We start from the raw sequence: 21,158 nt of genomic DNA on the forward strand, positions 1-21,158 counted from the left end.
TATTAATACTCGATAAATTAAGAAAATACTGTTTACTTATTTAATGTTTTAAAATATTGTTAATAAGTATATCATGCAATGTGGCATTATATTTCTTAAGTGGAACATGTTTCCTATGGTATGCTGCTGAACAAAAGCTTGTGGTAACTTTGACCATGTGTTAGATGCTGTACAGGGATCTAATGATAGCTAAAATAGTTGTTTCTAAAGCCTGTTTCTCAGACTACCTGCAACTTTTGAACTTCTTGTTAGTAGTCCATTAAAAAATGAGCTGTTCTTGTTTGCTGCTGCTGCTGTAGTAGACTTAACAGAAGCTGAAATTTATAATTTGGTTTTTAATTTGTTGCCTTTGTAAGAAAAAAAATGGTTTTTAATGCCATAAAGATGTTATCAGTTGCTAGCAGAAGGAAGAGCAGTCATTTTCAGTCTAGGAACTGAACTGAGAACCTCTGGCTCTGCCAGACTTTTCCAGACAATGTTTCTGCAGTGTCTGCCAAGCCACATAATTCTGTACCGAGCTGAAACCTTTTCCTGCTCTTCCAGAATCTGTGTGGACAGATTGCAGTCCAGGTTCAGAAGATCCTAGTGCAGCTTTGTTTATTTCATTGTAAATCTGTCCTTCGGATTTCCAAGAGTTGCACAGGAGCTCAGACATGCCAGGTTGTTGAAATGCCAAGTCATGTCTTTCCACTCCCAACTGTCTCTCCAAGGCATCACAGAAGCACTTTCCTGAGGCATGTTGCTGCCACCTTCCAGATCCTGCAACAGTTTTTATGGAGTCCTTATTTATGGATCCTACACATTGGTCACAGGCAGGATGGTACAGCTCTGGGGGGAGACTGCACAAAAATTTCTCTCTGTGCTGTCCCAAACATTGACAGCTGTGCGCTCTCCTGATGCTCAGAGTAGCAGGTTGGTGTCCTACAAATTGCTGCAGCTCAGGCTTATCTAATAATAATAATAATAATAATAATATAATATTTGAAGGAATCCAATGCAGCAGAAAAGAGCTAGCAGAGTGCGAGGATCCACACTTCCTCATCCAAGAAGATGCAGTGCAGATGCTGCACAGTCATGGTGCTGCTGGAGATTTGCTCTCCAGTGTGGAGACCTTGCAATGACATCAGCCTCAGAGCCTTTTAATGCTGCCAGGGTACTTCAAAGCAGTGACCATGCAAGCAAAAATCTAGGCCACTCCTAGATTTTTAAGCACATGGAGTTGGAAGAGAGGAGGAAATATTCTGATTTCTTATATTTGAGCTATGGCCTGGATGAGGCTGTCTCATTGGCAGAGATCAAGTGTATCTGACAATGTCTGGCAGACCTGTATACTGAGAGACTTGAGAAGCAGGGTTGAAATGGTGTCCAAATTCTAGGACTGTCCTTACTGGATGCAAAATAGGAAAGGGAAGATAAATTCCCACTTCTTTCCCTTGTAGTCTAGCACTACTCAAATGTGGACAGCAAGTTTTCAAGTATCACATTAACTAAGACCCCTTCCTTACCTTTGTGGTTATCCACAGCTGAACATGTGCTTGTGCTGTAGCTACCCTTGTTATTAATTAGCCCTCTCAATCTTTATTATTACTTCCTAGGAATGTGTAAGCCAGTATTTTCTGTGATCTGCATTTTGACACATTGCATGGGTCTGTATCCATAACACAGTCTTATTTCTGCACTTTCTTTTGTCCTGTCAACGCATATTTCAAGATGTTGCAGATATAGTCATATTGGCTAAAATTATACACATTTGAAAGATAGATAGTTGTTATTTTCAGCCTATAATTAAATCATAATGGAATTTGAATGGCTATTTTCCAGGTTGTAGCTGAGGTGGGGTTTTGTTTGTTTGTTTGTTTGTTGGGGTGTGGTTTTTTGGTTGGCTGGGGTTTTCTGATTGTTTGGGTTATTTTGATAAATCAATAGACTACAACAAGAGGAGGGGGTTTGATTTCAGTCAGCCTGCAGTAGACACGAGGGAATGAGGACCAGCTGTATCTGCCTGGTTTGCAACTGTTCTTCCAGTGCCCAAATGAACAAGAAAAGATACTAACAGCTCAGTGAGTTTTAGTTCACTCTGAAGCATTTTCTCTATGGAAATTATCTTACTGAAATGAATAGCTTCTTTCTTATTGAAAAGTCTAGAAAACTGTGAAGAATCTCTATAAGTTAAATTAATCTCAGCAAGCTTTAGGAAAATAATAGTTTTTATTGCCCCTTTTCATTAGCAGTAGTGTAAAAGTAAAAGCTGTTCTGTAGAAAACCTTTGGCTAATATCACAGTTTTGTTCCCTAAAAATCCACTAGTAGATCGAATCTGTTCAACATGAAATTAATTTTGGTATTTATTTCTTTTTATTTAATTCCCTGGGAAGAGAAGGGGTGGCATCTGTAGTGTTCTAATAAATCATTTAGATTAATTCAGTCAGGACTGGTTTCACATGAAAAGGTTCCTGGAGCTGGGTGGTTTCTTTATTTCCTTATTATTCTTTAGAGATGTCTTTGTACAATTAATAAAATAGTAAGTCAGAGCAAGTTTCAGAAGTAGAACTATGTGTTACTTCAAATTGTAAATTTAAAATTTGCCTCTTTTTTAGGCTTAATTACACATATAACATAGAACCAGAACAGCTGGCAGGTCACTGATCTGTTTAGTCCAGTCACATTTGATTGCAATGGCCAGAAGGAAGATGCACTATGTCCTGCCATGAGCAGTGAGGAGATAATCTCTCAGAGGAAGGGCAGGCCCAGGATATGAAATCTGATGACTTTTAGCCATTTTATAACATCCAGGATGGAGGTGTTCTTTTCTTGTTTAAAAAGACAAATATAAAAATCTGGGTTTGTATTGCCCTAGAAATGTCCATTGCTTTTTGTTCCCACTAAGATCTTGGATTTTGTGATACATATGGTAGTGGCTTGCCCAGCTTAGTCAATACATGTTTCCTTCCCAAAAAATAATTTTTCACTTTGTTTTCTTACTTTTGATCCCATATTAAATATTCTGGTTTTGTTTGGTGTTCTCTCCTTTGCCTTCTGAGGCAGAGCAAACAAGTGCATTGCTTTTCTATGGTACAAAGTCATCAGTGTATTTAGGTTTGCAGTGATTTGCTTGCATGTAGAGACAGATGCACAGCCAGTTCTGGAGAGCAGCACTCCTTGCAGATCATTCCTCTTCAGAGCAAAGCTCAAGACCCCCTGGTCTGTCTCCAGGAACTGCTTTCTCCAGGACTTGCCTCCAGTTAAACCACTGGAGCTAAGCTGGTGTGCCTCCTCTTGTGCTGCCTGGCAGTACAAGTAACTGTGGGGCTTTGACCACGCAGCCTGCCCATTTAAAGGTGTGCTGTATTTAAATGCAGCAATGTACAAAGCCCTCTTCAACAGAGGCTGAGAGCATATACCTTAATGCCTCCATAGACCACCTTCCAGCTAAACATGGACAGAAGGCTTCCACTTTCACAGTGCCTGCATGGGACAGCTGCAGTGTTAATTAGGGTCTACAAACTGTGCAAATGTCATCTTGACTTCTGGCCCTCTGATATTTGTGCAGTGGTGGCAACAGCTGGTATCCATCACCCAAGGCCTGTGCTCAGCCTCTGATGTGTTATTTGCTCTTGGAGTACACCTCTATACATCCACAAGGATTCTGGTACTGTAGCTGAATTCTAGAGAGCTTTAATTACGCCCATGCTTTTCCTTTCCTCTCCCCTGGTGCCTGCTTTTAACAAAATAAGACCTTGTGATCAGGAGGGCAGGAAAGGCTGACCACCAGTGTTGGGAGGCTCTGGGAGAAATATTCAGGCTTTCCTCCTAGGGTAGCTGGAGACTGGGGCAAGAAGGGTTTGGCTGCCTTGTGGTTGCTTGTGTTGATCTTTCAAAGCAAATTTTAAAAAACAAAGTGATTGCCTGAATCTGTGTTTTCGTAGCCTTTCATAGCCTGCACAACACTTGCCAGCTTTTTTGCATTGCATTTTTTTAAAAAGGGGTGCTGCCTGCTGCACAGATATCCAGCTGGACTAATTCCATCCTGTGAACCAAACAGTTTTGTTTGAACAAGTAATTTTCTTGGTGAATAGAAGCAGAATAAATGAGTGAATAAATGAGTGCTCCCAATGTAGTCTCAGCAGAGGCCAGTGGTTTAGGTTGTGTACAGCACTAACGATGCAATTCAACAATATTTTCCCAAGTTGGGGAATTTGAGGTTCAATCAAGTGTCGGTGCAGAAGGTGTTCCCTCAGCAAAACACACAAACCCATGTGCTCTGAAACAGCTTTACTTTTACCAGGACTGATTTGTGACCTTTTTTCCCTATCATTTTGCCATGTTCAGTAAGGTGTGCCTGAGGAGTTGTTCCAAACTCCCTCTGAGTTCTTATAAAAGACAATAAAAAAGTCATGCTTATTTATCTAATGGTGAAAGTCTTGGATTCCACCTTCTCTAGGTGACAAGCTGTAGATGCTGAAAAGGGTTGAGTCTTCTCAGGGTGTATTTGCAAGAGACAACTTTAAATTAACAAAGTAGGATCATTAGTGTATCCCATTTTTACTTTATTTTTAAACCTGGAGTTTCATTTTCCTGTCTGCCAAACTTTGTGCTGTCATCTCCTGCTGCAGTTCCTGCCTTCCCAAATGTTAAACTCCATTGAGTAACTAGCACTTTAGAGCCAACATGAGTCCTAACAGATTGCAAACCCACTGTGAAGCAGAATGTCCTTCCACATGAGGCTGGACAACATTCATATTGCAGGTTGCAGGTTCTTTCACACAATTATCCATGTACTTGATATGAGTATATGAATTTATGGGGTAGTATACAATATAATTTGACATATAAAATTAATGGTGTTTAATGTACATACCCTATTACTGTGGATGCAGTACTGATTAAATTCTTTAATGCAGTAGAGCTGCTGTGAAGAACAGCTTCCCCAAACCCTCCTTCTGAAACAGTGAGTTTTCATGTGACTTACTAGTCAAAGCAGCACACTTTGGCTTTTCTTCACCAAGGCATGAGATCTGAAATATTACCTGGATCCAAATCGTTCCTTCTGCAAAAAGAGGCCTGGGGGAAGCTGAGGAACAAAATCTCTGTCAGCAGACTGCACAGTCCCTTGCTGGGGCAGGAACTGATGTACCATAGGAGCCTCCCCAAGGGGTGGCAAATCCTGGGCCCTTACAAGACTCAGTACAGGCGTCTATGCTTCTGCAGCACAGAATGCAGGAGCACTCCCTCATGGCAACTCCCTGAGCTGCAGCTGCCTTGGGATATTTATCCATCAGTATGGAGCTGTTACCGGTGCTGCTTCATGGCCTGCGGCTGTCACATCTGAACACTTCGCCATGTCCTGCACTTGCCCAGGATATGTGCTGGCACCTGCTCATAGCACACTGCACCTTAGCCGTGCTCCGCCTGCCGGTGGCCCTGGGCTGAGGTGCGGGTGTGGTTGGGCTCTTCCACAATCTCCCTTCAAGTCCTGGAGATGGACTGCTTGTGCCTTTGATCTACACCAGCACAGTCATACCCAGCTGATAAAGACCAGGTCTGCAAAGGTAGTGGGTACCTGCTACCTGCTTTAGCAGTTTTTGTAGGAGTGCAGGCACTTAAGACTGGTGCTTAAATTATTTTGAAGACTTGCTGTGAAGCATTTGAGTGAGGCTGTGTTGGAGCAGGGAGTTGAAGTGTGCCTTCCAAGGCCAAATGACTTACTCCTTCTGACCTCTTCTGGAGAGTAAAAAGGAAGACAAGTCTTCTGTTCCTGGCACACTCCAACTGCATTTCCTCCCAGAGTAAGTCCTCAACACAGTCTTTGCCTAGTGGATGGGAGCTCATCATTCCACCTGCCCACGGATCATGCCCCGCAAGAGTGGGATCTGTGGGGTACACACGTGCCCAGGTTTCCCCCTTGCTGGGCACTTCAATGCTGCATTCTTGCAAGAGCAGTAGGAATTATAAAGCAGCCATCCAGCTGGTGCCCTGGCAAGTATTCAGGCTTTGCTTAGAGTAGCTACATTGGCCAAAACTGCACAGCTCCCTCTTCTGCCTTCATCCTGGCTGCATAAATGTAGAAAGACACCTCTCAGTTAAAGAACATTCCCTGGTGATTTGAAATATTTCTTATCTCTTTTATCTGTTAGTATTGGCAAGTGCCTCTGTTGGCAGCTTTCCGGCTTTTGTCAGAAGCCATTGGATTGCTCTGTTAAGCTTCAGCTCCTGAAGCCAAATGATAAATAACCTCTAGCCTTGAGGGGTTTTGTATGGCTGAGAAAGAAATGCCACCATAGCAGAATTTTAAAATCTAGAAATTAGGGGGGGGGAAAGAGAAGCAACTATTCATTGTTGTTAATAATAATAAAACCACGATGTTACACTGCTAGTCGCACTGTGTGTGAGACACGTAGCAGTGAATAACCCTTACCACAGGTCACAGAAATTTACAGTTTTGCTAGGAGGAAATTCTCCAGGCAACAACACACTGACACAAATCTTCATGCTGTATTAGTTCAGCCATTTGGGCAGCACTACTTGCCTCTCATGCTGTAGGTTTGTTGGTGTAATGGCTGGTATCTACAAGGTAGATACCACTTGCTGTTAGCAAGGACATGTGGATACTTTCCAAGGCAGAGCAATTCCCTTCCTTCAAATGCCTGTGTCCAAAGTTTGGCCTATTAATCCAACATTTCTGTGCTCTATTTCCAAGGAGAATGTGGCAGCCAGCCAGCATCTTTGAGGAGAGAGGATCACGCTGTCGGTACGCAGAGGTAAGCCATGATTTCCTTTGTCAGAAGGATGGAGAATAGCTCATTGTACAATAGGTTCTTGCAGCTGCAGGGATCGGCGCTGCCGGAGCTCAGGACCACGGCTCTCAGAGGTTAAAGATTAGCAGCGGCACACCTCGAGTCCCAGGCTGACTGCCCCTTGCACTTTGCTCTGCCCCGGGCTGCGGGCTGCCTGTCCCGGGGAGAGCGCCGATGCCTCTGCTCTCCGAAATAGCCCCGGCTTGTTTCCTGGGGAGAGCCGTCCTGCCCAGGCAAATACAGCTGCCTTGTCCTTTTCCAGGGAGGGAACTAGGGACAGAGATTAAATTGACTAAGCAAGGCCAAACAATGAGTCAATGCCAGCAGCCGAACTGGAGCTCACGAGTCCTTGGCTTGTGCTGCCGTGTTTTCTCTCCTGCTGGAGGAGACGGGAAGCCGAGAGGCGGGCGGCGGGGAGGGAGGCAGCCTGCGGAGGACGGAATAAACACTCGCTTGTGCCCGGCTGAACACAACCTCGTCTGTCTGCTCCTGTGCGCCGAGAAGGAGCCCAGTGTGTGCTCGGGCCATAAACTGGAGAGCCAGATCCTCTCCTGCACTGCAGCTGCTTTGTGCTGCCCGGAGGAGCGTGGCCCCAAGGCTGGCACGGCTGGGCAGGAGGGGACACCTCCGGCTGGGCTTTCCCCGGGGCTGCCGGAGGGCTCCTGCTTGGGAGGGAGGACTTGGGCACACCTGCAGATGGCTGGCAGGGTGCTCCTCCAGCCTCCATAATTTGGGGAATTTTGGGGAACCTACAAAACTCCAAAATCCACTTGACATCCCAGTTCTGAGCACTGTCCTTGGCCACCTCTTGTAGCATGACAAGCACAGAGAAATGTGTTACAGTGTTGGCTCATTAGATGAAAATAGCTTTTCTGAAAGCATTGCATACTTTTGATCAATAATATTAATGTTATGAATCCAGATGGCTCGAGTTATTAATCTGGATGGTTTTGTGCCATATTTAAGTCCAGACTGGAACATTCACAAATGAAATCTATCCTCTCCTTCAGGGAGCTGCTCATGGAAAGAAAAATAGACCTTAAAATGCAGTGAATGGCAATAGTAGAAATAGTTTCCTTACAGTGTTGTCTAATGTGCATATAAAATTTAAAAACTTAACTGCTTTACAATTTTTATTTAGGCCTTATATAAATCTAGTGAACTTGTCAGAGGATATTATGATGCTTGAATTAAATAAAGCTAGATTTGTTGCATTCCTGGTCCTGCCAATATGAGGTGACTAAAAGGTCACCTTCATTGACCTCCTGCCTTTTGATTCCAAGATACTTTTGACTGTTTCCTGGCTTTGTTTAGCAGAAGCATCCAGCTCTGTCACAAAGCTGACAGTCGCTGAGAGTGTCATGCTATACTTATGCTTTACGCAATATTTGTGTCAAAAAGCCTCTGTCTAAACAGACTCGGTGTCAGTAAGAGATGACCCTGGAACAAATGGTCTGAAGTCCCAGAAAGCTGATCTTTTCCCAAAAGTGACTAATGTGAGGCAAATGGAAAATATGGTTCTGAAAATATGGTCTGGTCCAGCTGTATGCATCTGATTAAAAACATCAATTGCTAGAGTTCTAGTCCAAATAAATTATGACACATTTGGATTAAACAAAACCAGGAAGCTTACAATTTTTGGGATGCATTTAATTGTGTCAGTATCTATTATCTTATATACTGATGCATTTGGTATCTATTTAAAGGGACTCCAATGTACAGACAATATATAGTCTATCTTTAGTCTGAAATTACTTTGGTTTCCTTGCATACAAGATGGAAATTCTTGCCCTCCCCGGCAATCCTTCTGAAGATCACATACAGCTGGTTTTCCAGTAAATCAGCTGCTTTTCTCCAGCTGGCCTCTGTGCAATTGGATAGGTTTTTTCAGGTCTTGTATAGGTCTCTCTGGAGAGTTTTCACTGTAATCTCTACCTAATAATGGGAAATTTTTTTAAAGTGTGTAACAGAGTATAAAATCTGGGGAAATCTGAGAACTCAGAAGAGAAAAATCCAAGATTATAAAAATAATGTCATTTCAAACACAAAACTAATTGCCAAAACAGCTTAATCCAAAGAAATTCACATCAGAATCAGCATGGTCATATGACTTTGGAAAGAGCTGAAAATGCTTCCTAGCATTCTTCTTAGGGCTTAGAATATCTATGAATCTGATTGTAGTATCTTAAACAAACAAACAAACAAAAAATTTCAGTTCAACAGTTGAAAAGAAAATCAAACTCTTAAGGTGTATACTCCATTTACATATCAATAATAATAATCATCCACTTCTAATAATGAATTTAGCAATTACAGCCAAACTCTAGTGGACATAGCAAATAGTTGCAAGAATTAGTTAAAAGTGCATTTTAACTAATGTTGATGTTGAACTGCTCTGAACTACTACTCTGGTCTGTTGAAATTTGGGCAGGTGGCTTGACAGGGAATTCTGCATAGCATGCAATAATGCCTTCTAGTTACAATGTAAAATAGAAACATAAAAATTTAGATTCAAAAACTAGTTTTCAGGAAATTGAATCTCCAATGAACAGCTTGGGACACAGGGCATAAGGGTACAGGAACTAAAAGCTGTATGAGATGAGGTATGCTAATACCATGGTGTGTTTTCTTTTTTTTAGACAGAAGCAGTAGTGGGACAGCAAAGAGGATTGTTCCTGGATTCAACATGAAGTGGTTCACAACGCTCCTAACAAAACACGAGGAGTTACTTCAGTCCAGCAGCCCTTGCTTCTGCCCAATTTGTCTGGAGAAAGGGTGAGCCAGTCCATTACACACAGTGCAAGGGAATGTCCTCTGCTCTGCCAGAGGATGGCAAAATTAAAATTGCCTCAGACTGAATCCATCTGTCACCACAGCATGTTTTGCCCTCTCTGCAGCAATGTGGTGATAACAGTTCCTGATCCTTCTAGCATATCGCCCTAAGGCAGACAAGGAGATTAACCTAAATTTAGCATGATATTGTTCAAAAAATAACCCCATCTCTCAGTTCTTTTTCCCTAACTAAGCAATACCATTTTGGTGAGTGGAGAAGGTAGGAAAGGGAAATGCCTTTTTTGCAGAATAGAGGCCTCTTAATTGCAGGATACCATCCATCTTCTCAGGATGCATCTGACACTGAATTTCCTCCAGAGGCTTGTGAAAAAGAAATATTTTATCAAACATCCTGAATTTCCCTGCTGTTTGGGTCTAATTGTGTCATTTGCTGGTCAGGATGATTCTGAGATACTTAAATATGCTAAGATACCATGAAGTTCTTTGAAGGTCTTTTTGTAAATTATTTTGTAATGATGCATTAATCTAGTCTGAAGAATATGCATACAGATAAAGCAGTGAAGGTTGATTAAAGGTATGTAGGTCATTAGAGTGAAATTCAAGATTTGTGTTGGTTTATGTTCTTACAGCCTCTACAGAATGCAACCTTGATGGTTGCTACATGATCTAACAGAACAAAAGTGTGACGCCTTGCCCAAGGATATCTGTTAAATCTATTCTTTCTGTTGTAAATCTAATTGCAATCTAAATTATATACATTCTTATTGTGCATAATAATTGCTGCTTTCTCCAAAGTATTTGTGATAGGCATCATAGTAGCTATCCAAATCTTGGCTTTTCCAAGATTTCTATGCTCTGAGTCCAAGATTCTTCTGAAAAATTTCTGAATGCCTACATATAATCTGAGCTTGTGTTTCTTTGGAGATTTTATACTATGCTGTAAAAAGCAGCCAGATATTCCACACAGGCAACTTATACAAGAGCAAGTTCTGGGTTTACTTATGTTTATTGGGTCATTTTTTTCAGCATGTCTGTCTCTAGGGGTGAGAGTACAAAGAACTTAGAGAAAAACAGTGGACAGCCAACATTGTTTTGAGGATGAAGTTCAGCACTAGCACGTGTATAGGGCGCCAGCCCTGTTCATTTGCCTTGCTCCAGTATGGGCTGGTTCTCAGTGACTCCATCTAATCACTGTGTTTTTCAAGCTCTTCCTGAAGCTCTTATCACAGCTCTTATTTGTGGTTATTGCATCAGGACAGCGTGAATAGGCTCTACTTGCTGATGGGTGCAGGACCGGTTTGGCAGAAGAGTGTGATTCACTTTGTGAAGAAATTTGGCCGGCAGGTCATTGAAATACACGCGAGCACACACACACACACACATACACAGACAGAGGCAGCCATATCTGGGGAGGATGTGTAAATAATGAGTAGCAGAGGGGATTTAACACCTGCTGACCCATCAGGTTTAAAGAGCTGGGGAAAGGAAGTTGCCTGTAATCCAGAGCAAAGCACGTGATGAAATAGCAGCAAACTCATGGTTTAGGAATCCCTTAGTGGATAATTCAGTCTTTTCAGGCTGCAGTGATGAATCACTGAGTGTTTTTCTGGGTGTGAGCCCTCAGGTGAGGAGATGCTGGCCACAGTGGAAGTGACCTCAACAACAAGCTTGCTGGCACAGATCAGAGGCTGTTCTAAAGCAGAAAGACAGTGGGCCAGAAACACGGAGCTAGAGTTTAATTGCAAGGTTAGAATTAAATAATGATTTGTGAAGATTTAAGAGCACAGTCCTATTACATGTCTGAGGCCAGATAGGTGCTGTTAGCATCTAGCTCAAAAAATTATAATTATACATGCTACCTTCAAAAGAAAAGTAATCTGAACTGCAGTGAAATGAGGTTAGAAAGGTAGCAGTGACTGGAAAAAATGTGAGAGTTTTCTCCCTTTTTTTGTCACTGCAAAGCGCTGATAGAGAGACATTCAGATGCTGTGTTTGAAGACTTTTGATCAAATATAATGTTGTTGTAGACAATCAATGAAAATCAGTGAAAAGACCTTAAGCATGGGGGAATTCAGTCATATTTCTGTGATCACAGAATGGTGCGTCCATCTTAAAATATAGTATTTGAACAAAATGCTTAAGAAATCTTAACAAGCTCAAGAGTTTTTAAAGTGCATATGAAATTTTGACCAGGTAGGTTTGGGTAGCTGTGTGTACACACTCAATTTCTCTCTGTGATATTTCTGGGATATTCTGTAAAATAGGTTACCTTGTCATGCTGTAAGTATCTTCAAAAATAAGTTATCAAAAAAGCAAAGAAATAGAGACAAGCTAGCACAGCAAGCGAAACTACCTGTCCTTGAACAAAAAGTGCTTCTGTGCTCCAGGAGAACAGACAGACAGATGGACACCCCTGTAATTGTAGTGAGGGCCAACACCTTGCAGGCATCAACATTGCTGGAAATGAAGGTTTGGATGTCACGAGTTTCCATGACCTTATTGCTCACAGAAGTTTTCTGTGTGGGCAGAACTGCTGTTGCTGTAGCAAGCCAGCTCTCCCCCCAGCGAGGACTGGGTGAGGAGGGCAACAAGGGGGAACTGCAGTGAAACTTGACAAATCAGTGCTGCTACTCGCTGTTTTAAGAACTGTAACAAGTCAGGAAATGTAAGACTCATTTCTCTTCACCTTCCTGATCGCCATGTAGGAGAATATATGGACAGCAACAACCCACTTCTGCAGCCTTCTCCAAATCTGGTGGGTTTAACGTGCAATCAATTTAAATTTTATAAAAGGACAGCTCTGCCCCTTGGCAGGCAACAACTGCCTGCTCATTGTACTGAGTCATGCTCCCTTCCACGAAAAGAGGTTAATCTGTCTGCCCAGCCACAGCTCTGACTTGTGGCTCAACGTAAGTCTTGATCCAAAGCTTGCCCATGGTCAGTAAAGGGGTGTCTGTCAGCTTTGGTGAGATTAAAACTCCGTGAGGATTCCCAGTATCAAGATAAATCTGTGCAAGGGCTCTTTGGCTACCAAAAGGAATACATAATGTCTGGTTTTAAGAAGCAACACGAAGAGTGTAGACTTGAGCAGTGTGTGGTGTTTGAGCAGTGTCAGTGCCAGTAGATTGCTGAATGGAGTTAATTCAGGAATTCCTTTGTTCACCAGGCTGTAAAGTCTCAATTTAAAACAAACAAACAAACAAACAAAAAACCCAACAAAAACCAAACTAACCAGCAAACACTTCAGCTTTATTTATGCTGTTATGAAAAACTGAAAAATGAGGGAGAAAAAGGAATTTCCTGTAGTCAAAAATGCTCTCTGCTTTTATAAATCCAAATGTACACATTCCATCAGCTGAGGCAAAGCCAAATGGGTTTGGAATGTGGCAGAAAGTTTTACTAATGAATTATTAGCATTTATCTCACAAATAATATTGCTTTGTTTCAATCTGGCATAGGACAAAAAAAGTATCTGAGTTTTCAAAGCCTCCTCAATAAATCATTGCCATAAACTTAAAAACACCCATTGCACTTGAGAACAGGGAAAATGGAAATTAGCATGCTGTGCTGACTGTACCCTCCTGTAATTCTCCCTCTTAGGGATGGCTCTGGATAAAAAGCTGCTGCCTCCCACGCCAGCACCAGCTCCAGCATTTTAAGTGTCAAGAGAGGAGCAGATCTGGTCTAGGGGCATCATCTTTTGTGGGGAAACATTATCTGCCATGAGCCCAAATAAATGGCTGGAAGGGTGGAGATGATAGAGGGCACTTAGTGAGATACCTACAGCTTGGTGGCTAAACCACTCTCTAATCTATTAGGACTTTGAATATAAATATGGTCACTTTTACAGTATTTTCCTCCTACTTACAAGTTCCACAGTCACTGAGAATATGAAGTCCTATAGAAACTTTTTCTTTGGGAAATATATTAATCTAATATTACAATAAAATACAACATTATTAATACTGTGCATTAGGCTTTGTTTACTTCAATTTGATCAATGAGATCAAAACCAAGAACTTTTATTCAGAGATAGAGTCCATTCATCTACATTTTAATTAATTAAAAACCAGGCATCCCATTTCTCTTCTCCTCGTCCATTGACCTCTGCCCCTAAAAGTCTTGCTCTGGCTATAGGATGGCACAGAACAGTTTGTGAGAAAGCTCCTCCACCCAATAAAACCCCTAATGTCACCAAAAGGACTTTGTGGACTCAATTTTTTTCACCCTACAAAGGGTCTGTACTTCTAGGCCATACTTGTCCACAGGTCCCTTTTTCCTTCTTTTGTATTAATGTGTTACCATTTGCAATTTGAGTTTACTGTAGCAGATAACTTCCTACTTTAATAGCATTGAACTTTTGCCTATTTGATCAGCAGAGGTACTGGAATCAGGAGAATTCTGCCAGCTCTTCCACACATTTCCCATGCAACCTTGTGTACCAGGCACTTGGGCTGGGTAGTATCATCCTTACTCATGATGATAATCATGGAAAACATGTGAGCTGTCCCACTGACTGCTCTGGCTAAGACATGTGAGTGAGCAATCACCAACCTGAGCAAAGGTTACAAAATCTTGTACTTAACGTCTCTGCACCTGGGTTAACTACTAGGAAACATTATTATTTAATTTTCTTAATGAGTAGTGCAAGCTAAAATACCTTAGCAGCTTGAGAAGAAAGATACTGCAGAAGGGTAGTGGAATGACGGGATTAACCTATTAAGCTCCCCATTTTATGTTGTGATATTCAGTAGCTTTGATAATGCTCTCTCTGAGATCCCAAACAGGAGACTTCTTCCCAGGTGTGAAATATTCTGGGTCAAAGCCCAGTTACAGTCTCTGAGCTGTGCTCCCACCTGGCCTCCTGCAGAACTTCTCTCTCAGAACAAGCATCATGTTCATATTTAAATATTTAATCTTCTTTGAAATATAGCACTAAAAAACTTATCTGAAATCCATTCAGAAAATATCTGTTTCTGATATGAATTACAAGTTTTCCTGATAGGGGTTTGTTTGTTTGTTTCCCTTTGACAGGAAAAAAATTCCATGTTGCCTCTGCCAGATGAGGAAAACAGGTCATGTTGGAAAAGAAGTGGGTAACATGCTGTTAGCACCCCCACCTCCAAACAAACCAATGGTAAATGGTACTTGAAGCAGGTTTACCATATCTAAGAGATTAGGATCAGTCGTTGTCTCTACCCTAGATAGCTTGCTTTTAAATGTGACCTCCTTTCCTTGCCTAGACAGATGCTCTTTGTCTGCTGGGACCACTCCCCGTAAAGCCATCCTGACAGCTACCTCGCTTCCCAGTCTCTCCCGAAGGGCCAAGGCTCTTCCAAGTGGTTTCTTCCTACTGAAAAGACTATAATTAGCTGCTTCGTCCATTTTCCTCTGTTTAAAATTGGCATTATACAGCCTTTCTTCCTATCTTCTGAAGCTTCATCCCCCATCCTGTCCTGCTTTTGGACTCATGTAAATGGAAATGCTATGCTATGGGAGTGTAAATACATTGTTTAATAAAGAAAAAATACAAAGTTTTATAGTAAAGAATCAACATTTTCTTCCTTTCCCATTGGGCTGTGGCTTATCTGTAACCCAAAATAGATATTACCTCCTTCTTTCTGAGGTAAGACTTCCTCCACATTTATGCTAAACATTGTTATTATCCTGCTTATCTCAGTAGCCCAAATATTAAGATTTCCTTTATTGCTTCAGTATATTTTCCTCTATATATAAGTAGCTGCATAATAAGCTTTCCTGTCCATTTCTATAATCAAAATAGCTTTTGAAAATGTAAATCTAGCAACAGTACTCAGATTCAAAAACTTCAGCTAAGAATGTATTTTGAAAGAATGTACTGAGGAAATTCTTGGTTTATAAAGAATTTGAAGCTGAGAAGTCTCCAAAATCTTACAAGCAGAGCTTTCTCTTACCAAAAAAAGGTTAGATTTCACTGCTAATTTAACAGAATTTAGTGTCAATACTTTTAATCTTCTCCCAAAAAATCCCCAAAACAAAGAAAAAACCAACCCCCCCAAAAAACTCAGAATCTTAGCATCCTCTAAAAATTGGCTCTGCAAATTTAGAGAACTTTTCTTGGTTAAAATAAATTATATGTCAACTTTTCAGATTTTTCCTACTCAATTATGCAGGTCTCAAAGCTCAGCTCACCAAAGAAATGACTGAAAAGCTATTTTAAGTTATTTCATGTGCTAGTTTATCCAAGCTAAGCTTTGTCATAAAAATGTGACAATTAGCATTCCTTTGTAATTTAATACAAATTTATTCATTTTTAATTTATTATAAGTTTATTCCTTTTAAATTTATTTCAAAGGAGGATAACCTTAAAAAATAATTTTCCAGCTTTTAGCATAGGCTTTGGCAAGTACACTCTTATCTACTGAACTATATGTGTTTGAAAATGGATATACAGTACTTCAAAGAGCAGTTCTGAATTATTGTGGAAGCATAGCTGTTAGCATGTATTTCTTTTTGGCTTTCTAGCCTAGGACATTTTGTAGGACACATATTCATTTTGCCAATTAAAGTTCTTGTGTCAGTCACAGTCTCGAGAAGCCCTAAATCCTGTTGTTCATTTTCATACTTTGTTCCTGTCAGTTGTACCCATCAGTTCATAAATCTAAAGTCTAAGCTGCTGAATCCAGAATTTCCACCCAGTCCAAAAGGCTTCTGCATGTCTTTGCACATCATAACTTTCAATATAATAACCCTATCAAGACCTATAGGATAAGCACCCAGTTAAGTTTTGTGTTTCAAACTACTCAGATGACATACTAGATCAATATCACTTATTCCTTCACCACTAAACATGAACTCTGGTTCCACCTCTTCAGATAAGGTCTCTATTAGTTAGTATTATCTAGAGGAATTTCTGGTAGTCAAAATGCAGTAGGTCGAACAAGGAAACATCTAAGATGTGAGCAGTTTCACCCAAACTCTTGCAAAACTCTGAGACTACTCAAGAAGTTTATCCTACTCTCCTTGTCTAAACTCAAGCTTATTGCTGGGCTTTCCTGCTCAGGATCTCTGCTATTGTAGGTTGTGTATGCTGGTATAAGCCAGTAAAATAAGTGCATGCCCTAGGAAAACCAGTGTGCCTGGGAATGTTCCCCAGCCAAAATGGAGCCAGAGAAAAACCTCATGGTTTACCCATGTCAGTGACTACCTTTAGCCTACCAATACAAACAGTCACAGAAGACTAGGAAACTGCAGGCCCTTGGTTCTGCTGTGTTGGCATTAGCACAGGTATCTTCTGCATGGACGGATGTTCAGAGCAACAGCAGTGTGCCACTTCCAGAAATTTTGTGACCATGTGGTATTAGAAAGGAGAATCAGTACCTCTCCCTGGGAGCACTTACACTGAAGTTATGGGGAGCCCCATGAGCTGTTCTGCCATGAGGATTACACAGTAAAGCAAGTGGCTCTCTTCTTGCTTAACAAATAAGATGCTCATTTGATTTAAACAGAAATGCACTGTGACATCCTTTACCAGTGGAGACAATTTTCTGCTTGAGAGAAAGAATGGCCAAATAATGATACAATAACAGAAAGCTGACCAAGAAAAGATATTACACATTCAGCTTTTATTTAAAATTACCTTTGGCCCCTAGAACAGCCACTTCCCCACACACTTCTGCCACTGGTGGCAGAGAATGAGCCATAGAGAGAGCAAAGTACAGCAGCAGCAGTGGCAGCATCATCCCTGCCAGGCCCCAGCTCTCTGCTGATTCAGGTTGTCACTGAGCCAACAGAGACTTTCATTGCACAGCAATTCATCTACCAATGCTTTAAAACAAGACTGCAGCCCCTGTGCTCATTTGACTGGCTCACTGAAAGCCCACAGCAAAATCTGTTGGTTTGGCTTCTTCTATGGATAGTAACATTACATTTAGTTTGACATTGTGAAATCTGGACTTTGCTAAGCAGGTAGGAGAAATAATAAATGCTATTAGGTTACTCTGAGCTGTCTGTTGACATGTCCCAGAAGCCAGCTGGTTGTAATAACAGCTCTCAGACTCAGTTATACTGGAAAGACACTTGAGGCAAAAAGTACCATTTAATGGGGATACCTGAAGGAGGGTTGGTGTCAGAGGAACTCAGTAGAAAACAACTTAAGTGTCCCTTCTCACATGCTCTGTAATTAAACATAAGAGGAGTCAAAATTTCCTTTCAGAAAAATACACTCCTAAGGGAGACTCAACATCTTACATAAAAACAAATGAGAGAAAATTACTCAGAATAAAAAATCCAAGGCTGTAACACAGCCAGAGGGATTTGGCTGAAGACAGTGAGCCAGAAGCAATTGCTGCAGGGGACGCCATTCTAGGTTTGGCTGCAAAGAAGTTTCCAGGCAGTCAGCCCACATGAATGGAATAATGGCATCTACATGGCTGAGAGATATCTATGCTGGATCAGATCAGGATATTCTGATGGCTGAGTTAAAGGAACGGTCCTTTTTGTTTAAAAGTAGCATATCTGGCTGTCTCATTGGGCATTGGGCATAGGATACACGTGAATAGGTTTGCCTGTGTCTGGCAACACCTCTTAGCTCCAGGTGAACGGCCTTTTTGCAGAAGTTCCACCTTGCCTGTCCCCATCCTTCCCCAAATCATGTGACTGAGAGGCTGTCGAGTTTAAGTCCTTAAGTCATCTGTCCTTGAGGAGAAGCTTGCAGTTAGAACTACTCTTATGCAAGGAAGCTGCAGAGCAGCTGTAGCCTGAGAAAAAAAAAGCAGCCAACAAATGGTTGTTGCCAGCTGGGGTCAAAGCAGAAGCTCAGCAGGGTTTGTTTGGGGATTGCTAGGGAAAACAATGAAGTGGTTAGCAAGGAGAGAAGTGGCCTCTTCAGAAGTGAGTTTTGTGGACTGAGAAAAAACATCTTGGCAGGTCAGGAATCACCTATAGGGACCAGGATGAGGTAAGGCCTTTATCTGTGTTGGAACTGCCTCGTTGATGGTGGTCTGCAGTGTCCAGGGCTCACCTCTGTGGGCCTGAAAAGGTGCTAGAACACTCTTCCATTTCATTGCCATTAAAAATTCCAGCGAAAAGTAATCTCTGGATCTGATGTGGAATTTAAGCTTTGAATTTTCCTTGTAAGACAAAGGAGGAGATAATTAGGAAACCTGGCAGACAGGTTAACTATTTAGAAATGTGCGAAAAATGTTTAGTGTGGGTACAGTCCTTCATAGAGAAGGCCATGATTGTGGATTGGATGGCCAGAGGCTGCCACCAGTCCTGTCTCACACAGATGCAGGGTAGATATTGCATTGTTTATGGTGGAAAACAAAGCTTGGAAATAGAATATTCACAAAAGACAACTAAAAATATTTGGTTTCATGACTCACTGCAGCGCTTAAGGGGTTTTATGTTTGTTTGTGTTTTCCTAAATGTCATATTACAGTCACATTTCCTCTTCCATTTGTAATCATAACTTTAAGGAGTCTCTTTTCAATTTAACTTTAATTTAATTTTGTGACATTGTCTGTAGCAGCAATTTTTTATTCTTCTAAACACCTTGGACTGATGTAGCAATTACAGGAAACACCAGCAACCTCCTGACAAAGAACAGCTTTTGGGTAAACACATCACCAGAGACAAACTGAATAATGTGATACGCTGAAAAAATGCACAGGTTGGGTTCAAGAAAATGAGAAAAGGTAATTCATCATATAGCAGGTCTTGTCCTCAGCATCTCTTAGGTAAGCTCACTGCAGTAATTTCTAAATGTCAGCTGTTACTTTGATAGTATAGTGCTTTTTTATTTGTTCAGTGACTATTTTTGATGTCAAGAGCAGCTGTGTTCAGTCTTCTTTATTAAAAAAAAAAAAGAGTAGAGCTTAGCATCTGAAAAAATTGTCTTTGTGTGACTAACCACAAACAGGACACATGACTGAGTGGTGCTGCGTTTGCTGCATTCTCCTTCAGTTTAAACAGCTTAAACAAGTAAACTTAATTTATAGAATGTGTTTAGAGGTCCTCATTAAAGCAAGCTCCAAATTTTACCCTCTATCAAAAAAATAAGAATATCTACTCTAGAAAAGAGAGAAGCAGAATTTGCTCCTCTCTGTCTTCTCTCTTTAACCTTAGTAAAATTCAGATTTTCAGGAAATATTTGTAGGGTTTTTGATATCTGCCTGTCTTGGGTAGCTAGAACTATCCCTAGAGCTGCTTCTGATAATTTGCAGAAAAGAAGTGCCAGCTAGTATGAATATCTCACATGCAGAAAGAAGTGAAGAACTTAAATCCCTAAGGTACCATTTTTATTTTAACACTGGTGATAAATTAAATGCTTGAGTAGACTCATTGGTTTTGCTAGTAATACTGGATTTTAAAAAAGGGTTAGAATACTTCATTCTGTAAAGTATCTTGGAACTGCCAACTATTTAATACTCCTACTAATCAATGATCCTATACCCTGCAACCAAAGAAAAATGCTTTTTCTTCAAAACCTGAGGCAGTGTTACAAAAAAAAACCATAGATACTTGAAATTTTCTGACCTGCCCACAGCCACATAATTTACTTAGCAGCAATGCAAGATATGCAGCCTACAAAGCCTCTTTTGTACCCCATCATCTAGCCATAGGCTTTCCTTTTTCTTCTCTGGTACATTATTATCTCTGTACTGGGTGGGATAGCATGATCTTTATTGGCTACAATGCGTAGAAACAAATCACAAGAAATAGGGTCTAAGGGACCTTAAGATTCCAAGATCCTCCCTCAAGACAGGACAAACTTACAAGAGGTCTACATCTAGTTATAGTACAATGTAATTCATGAAAGGTTATACTTTCTCCCTTTATTTTATCCTCTCGGGCTTCTCTGGGCTAGAAGACAGATTATGCAGTGGAGATCTAACATGGGTTGACACAAGTGAGAAATATATAAGCACTAGAAAGAGGCTTCATAGCTCTTTCTCTAGCTGCAGGACACCCTAACCCTACTAGAGAGAACATCTAGTAGAAATTAATACTGCTTTGCATTTGCTTTGAAGCATTTCTCTTCACCTTGACCTTAAAGTGATTGTTAAAGTGGTTTATGAATTCAGGGGGAGCTGCTGATCGGCAGCTTCTTCCTGTGAAATAATTTCACTGTCAATTATTTCTAAAGGGATCAGTGGCTCAAAATAATATTTGAGGGTTAAAGGATGCTAAAGTCTGATTTAGTCTTTTGGTGATCTCATAATACAAATGCTACAGGACTGAATTCCTTGTGTATGGAAACACAGCCAACAAGAGATCCTGAAATCTCCAACATTTCCATGATGAAAACAGAAAAAAATTAACAGAGTAATAAACTGTTAGACATGGAAAATCACAAACTTTGAAAAGTCAGAATTGTATTGCTCCACAACATATGTCTGTGTCATGGGGAAAAATTGTGAGTGAATGCTGTGCACACTGGGGAATGAAGAGTAAACAGGGATACAATACATTTGAAATCCACGCTGATCAGTTAAAATGATAATTCTTGATTTTATAAAGAGAGAACACAAATTAGTTTGTTTACATTTAAAAGCATATATTCATGACAGAGCATTTATCCCCAGGGTCT

General features: G+C 40.8%; 1 protein-coding gene across 2 annotated transcripts in view; it reads left to right on the forward strand.

The window, feature by feature from the left end:
* The first annotated feature begins 6,722 nt into the window (after positions 1–6,722).
* Positions 6,723–21,158, forward strand: part of SNX9 (sorting nexin 9) — an 81,548-nt gene continuing 67,112 nt past the window's right edge. The window contains exons 1-2 of one of the 2 annotated variants that reach the window (XM_085575262.1): positions 6,723–6,757; positions 9,433–9,568. The gene's annotated coding sequence lies outside the window, so the exon portion shown is untranslated. The remainder of the gene's footprint in view (positions 6,758–9,432; positions 9,569–21,158) is intronic. The other variant, XM_085575261.1, reaches the window with a different exon arrangement.

The sequence above is a fragment of the Lonchura striata genome, chromosome 3 (assembly GCF_050655825.1).
Source record: "Lonchura striata isolate lonStrDom1 chromosome 3, ASM5065582v1, whole genome shotgun sequence".
Taxonomy (NCBI): domain Eukaryota; kingdom Metazoa; phylum Chordata; class Aves; order Passeriformes; family Estrildidae; genus Lonchura; species Lonchura striata.